Below are 5,366 nucleotides of genomic sequence, written 5' to 3' on the forward strand. Positions count from 1 at the left end.
CAGGAGAGCCTTGTTGGATAGTGTTTCATACATCATTAGATTTACCTACTGTAGTTTTGATCTTTTTGTCAGGTTAAAAGTTTCATTTTTTTCAGTTGGCAGGAGGTGTTTAATCTTTTACCAAGTATGATGGTATAGTTTTGTTATGGTCAGGTCGTCAGTGGACACACCAGTATACGTAAACACGAATAAATAAGACCGAACCATTCAGTCTCCCACCTCCTGATGACCGAACCATTCAGTCTCCCACCTCCTGATGACCGAACCATTCAGTCTCCCACCTCCTGATGACCGAACCATTCAGTCTCCCACCTCCTGATGACCGAACCATCAGCCTCCACCTCCTGATGTTCAGTCTCCCACCCCTGATGACCAACCATTCAGTCTCCCACCTCCTGATGACCGAACCATTCCAGTCTCCCACCTCCTGATGACCGAACCATTCAGTCTCCCACCTCCTGATGACAGGTGTGAGGAATTGTAAACAGTGTAGTGGTGGTGCATGGCTGAGCCGGTGCCTCACCTTCATGTTGACTCGCTCCTCACTTCCCTCTGAGACACTTCCCTCTGACCTCCCCTCTATGACCTCCCCTCTGAGACACTTCCTCTCTGACCTCCTCTATGGCCTCTCTGAGACACTTCCCTCTGACCTCCCTCTGAGACACTTCTCTCTAAGACACTTCCCTCTATGACCTCCCTCTATGACACTCCCTCTGAGACACTTCCTCTCGACACTCCCCTCTATGACCTCCTCTGAGACACTTCCCCTCTCTGACCTCCCCTCTGAGACACTTCTCTCTAAGACACTCCTCTATGACACTCCCCTCTGAGACACTTCTCTCTACACTTCCCTCTAAGACACTTCCCTCTATGACACTCCCTCTGAGACACTTCTAAGACACTTCCCTCTATGACACTTCCTCTAAGACACAAGACACTTCCTCTCTGACCTCCCTCTGAGACACTTCTAAGACACTTCCCTCTATGAGACCTTCCCTCTAAGACACTTCCTCTGAGAGACACTTCTCTCTAAGACACTTCCCTCTAAGACACTTCCCTCTTGACACTCCCCTCTGAGACACTTCTCTCTAAGACACTTCCCTCTAAGACACTTCCCTCTATGACACTCCCCTCTAAGACGCTTCCCTCTATGACACTGCCCTCTGAGACACTTCTCTCTAAGACACTTCCCTCTATGACACTCCCCTCTGAGACACTTCTCTCTAAGACACTTCCCTCTATGACACTTCCCTCTATGACACTCCCCTCTGAGACACTTCTCTCTAAGACACTTCCCTCTATGACACTTCCCTCTGAGACACTTCTCTCTAAGACACTTCCCTCTAAGACACTTCCCTCTTGTCATCCTCCGCCTCCTCGTGTCCTGGAGGAACTGGAAGAAGGGCTATACTCACCAAGGCACCGGATTATCTCGGGGCCTGAATGGACACACGACCCCATGTTAAGCTCTTCCTTGAAACCCTAGTAATTAGAATCAGTGGGATGTGTTTGTTGGAGTCGATTACAGTCATTAGTATTCGGTGTGTTGACGCTTGGCTCAGGTAATACGTGGAAACGCTAAGGTGAACTGTAGAAGTGTTAGAGTATTTGGAGAATCAGTGTTGATCCTTTGACACCTGGGTATACTTTAACCACTGGCAGGTCCACAAGAAGAAGGAAGAAATTATATAAGAATAGTAAAATATGTTACATTTGACGTTAAAATGACTGATACTGTCTGAGAGATTTTTTTTTTTTTTTTTACACTGTTGGAAGAAAGAAACTCGGGAAATGTTGTTTTCACGTCTCTTGGAAAATGTGATAAAAGTAGATCCTTGAGCATTAAAAGCTTTCTTTGGTACCCAGACAACTTCATTTTCCTGAGAACTGTGTCTGGCGCTCTTACATATACGCCAGCAACTTTACTATTTATACAATATAATTTTTTTTGTCTAATCGTGTAATTTTCTTTCGTTTTTTGGCGCCACTTAGCGTACAAAAAAATGTGTGAATCCATGTTGTTAACCTTATGATCTTAGTCTATATAGATGGCCATGACTCTCATTGTTAAGTATGATACACGTGGGCCAATTATGTTATACAGTATCAGTTTACACAAGTTGTCAAGTTAGTGTATATAGCCTCTACTGATAACTGATAACGATAGTGTGGGTTAGATTAGGTTTGGTTTGTTAGGATAGGTTGGATGAATATGTTTTCTTCTATTTATCTGTTGTGCTTACTGGGTGCATTACGTTTTGCCTGAGTCTTGTATTATAGGTAGGAGGAGGTTGGTCAGTCTACACAGACTCTTGTTAAAACTCTTGATCTGGGTTACTCCTCCTCCCCCTCTCCATCCCTCCCCCACCTCCCCCCTCCCTCCCCCACCCTCTCCATCCCTCCTCCACCTCTCCATCCCTCCCTCACCCTCCCCCCTCCTCCCCCACCCTCCATCCCTCCCACCCTCTCTCCATCCTCCCCCACCCTCTCTCCATCCCTCCCCCACCCTCTCCATCCCTCCCCCACCCTCCATCCCTCCTCCACCCTCTCCATCCCTCCTCCACCCTCCATCCCTCCTCCACCTCTCTCCATCCCTCCTCCACCTTCCATCCCTCCCCCACCCTCTCCATCCCTCCCTCCACCCTCTCCATCCTCCTCCACCCTCTCTCCATCCTCCTCCACCCCTCTCCATCCCTCTCCCCCACCCTCCATCCTCCCTCCACCCTCTCCATCCCCTCCCTCCACCCCCTCTCCATCCCTCCCTCCACCTCTCCATCCCTCCTCCACCTCCATCCCTCCCTCCACCCTCTCCATCCCTCTCCTCCACCCCCTCCCCCCTCCCTCCCCCCCCACCTCTCTCCAGCCCTCCTCCACCCTCTCTCCCCCTCCCTCCCACCCTCTCCATCCCTCCTCCCCCACCTCTCCATCCCTCCCCTCCACTCTCCATCCCTCCCCACCCTCTCCATCCCTCCCTCCACCCTCTCCATCCCTCCTCCACCCTCCCTCCCTCCCCACCCCTCTCCATCCCTCCTCCACCCTCTCCATCCCTCCCCCCACCCTCCTCCCCCCTCCCTCCCCACCCTCCATCCCTCCCCCACCCCCTCCCTCCCTCCCTCCCCCACCCCTCTCCATCCCTCCCCCCCACCCTCCCCCCTCCCTCCCCCCACCCCCATCCCTCCTCCACCTCTCCATCCTCCTCCTCCACCCTCTCCATCCCTCCTCCACCCTCCCATCCCTCCTCCACCCTCTCCATCCCTCCTCCACCCTCTCCATCCCTCCTCCACCCTCTCCATCCCTCCTCCACCCTCTTCATAGTTCTGAGTGACTGTACATAATGCAAGTCTCAATTGTCTTTACCTGTATATGTAAAATCTCTACCTGATTTTTTTTTAATTACTGAAGCGAAATGTAATGACCTCATAACCTCACTTTGGTATTTAAAAAAGGTTCGCTAGTTGACCTTAGTTGACATCACTTCGGTATGTCATTTATCCAGTAACTTAACCTCCCTCCCCTCCCCCTCTTTGACAACATAGACAAACAACAACATCACTTGTCTTCGTATATGTGAGTAATTGTCTGTTTGTGTGTTTGTTTACTCATGTTTGTCTTGGTAACGTAGAAGAAAAAAAAAAACACTATCTAAAATTGGTGTTAAGAGGAGTGCCTGTAGTGAAGTCTTTTGAGTAGTATACCATATAATCGGCCCCTGAGGATGACAGCACAGATCGTGGGCGTGAGGGAAGAGGTGTAGCTACATGGGCGGTGTCCCTCAAGTGTAGACTCTTCAGGGTATAAGGCTCTCCTAATAGGGTAGTTTTTCACGGCTGAGTGGTGATGGTGGATGTTGCCAGGTCCAGTCCTTCCCACTACCTCTCTGGCCTGTGTGTGTGTGTGTGTGTGTGTGTGTGTGTGTGTGTGTTTGGCGCAATATTATGTCAGTCTTCCTTAATGGTATGTCTGTCTGTCTCTTTTGTTTGTACACATTTTGTCCTTCTCTCATGCCATCTGTTACACACACAATCTCTCTCTCTCTCTCTCTCTCTCTCTCATTTTCTTCATTTTCTAGATTCTTCCTCTTATTCTTTTCGTCTTTTCCATCCTTTTCTTCTAATAATTGTTTCTTGATATGTCCTATTCTCCTCCTCTTTCTTACTTCCTACTCCTTCTCCCTCTTTCCACTGCCCCCCCCCCCAGGGCCCACCGCAGCCAGCCAAGATGTTAATGGTAGTCCCGTGTACAGTTGTGAGTGTTATTGTATAAAGTTGGGGCCTTAGTGTAGTAAGATCACCACTACTACTACCACCCGTGCCTTGTGGGGGGTGTAGTGGTGGTTAAGATGGTTGTGGATGGTGGTGATAGTGGTTCTGGTTGAAGTAACATGAAACTGCGTGAAATTGAAACCTAAATGAAAGCCGATTTTACAATTATTTATTGTTATGTGATCGAGAAGTTTAATTATTGTAAGTTAGACAATTTAATTAGGGATTATTTTCATGTTTTAAGCTGGAACTATTAATTAAAATGTGTAATTTTATTGTGTGTAGTAGTTAATTCTGTTTTGTTTACTGCTGTTAGACAGACAGACAGACAGACAGTTAGATAGATAGATAAATAGATTGATAGACAGACAGATAGGTAGATAGATAAATAGTCAGTATAGATAATGTAGGTGTACAATATACATAGACTTGTTAATGTAAATTCTCACGTTTATATGTATTGAGAGAGAGAGAGAGAGAGAGAGAGAGAGAGAGAGAGAGTGTATTTTGATTAACGAGTTTTTGTTCTTTTGTTACAGGTAAGGATCGGCTCCGTGTGTCCTTGAGCTGTAACGCAGTACACTTAAGTACACCTGAACACAGTATAGTACACCTTAGTAGTACACCCTCATGCATGCAACTCTACCTGATAACCACTTAGCAGGTGGAGTTTATAAAGTGACTCACCTACAGGTAAGGTCAATATATATTAATAGTGTAGTAGGTGAAGTGCATGTTAGCCTCTCAAGTGCGTGCCAAGTGTGTTAAGTATTTTAGAAGTGCGTCGTTACCTCATTTTTTTTTAAGTGGTTATCTTATACGAGTGTTTGTTTGTCTGTGTAAGTGTTTATACTATTGGTGTGTATTTAAAGGTCTTATGGATATGTTTACATGTTTACAGGTACCCGTGTGAGTGTCTGTTAAGTAGTGTGTACATAGTGTGTGTACGTACAGGTGGCCGGCTGGGTGGACCATAGCAGACTATTGTACGACGTAAAAAGATAACTTCATATGTATGTATAATATTCACACATACATACCTACATATCTTTCTGTTTATCTACATACACGCACATGTGTATCTCAATATATATCTAAGTATCT

The sequence above is a fragment of the Homarus americanus genome, unplaced genomic scaffold (genome assembly GCF_018991925.1).
Source record: "Homarus americanus isolate GMGI-L3 unplaced genomic scaffold, GMGI_Hamer_2.0 scaffold50321, whole genome shotgun sequence".
NCBI lineage: Eukaryota > Metazoa > Arthropoda > Malacostraca > Decapoda > Nephropidae > Homarus > Homarus americanus.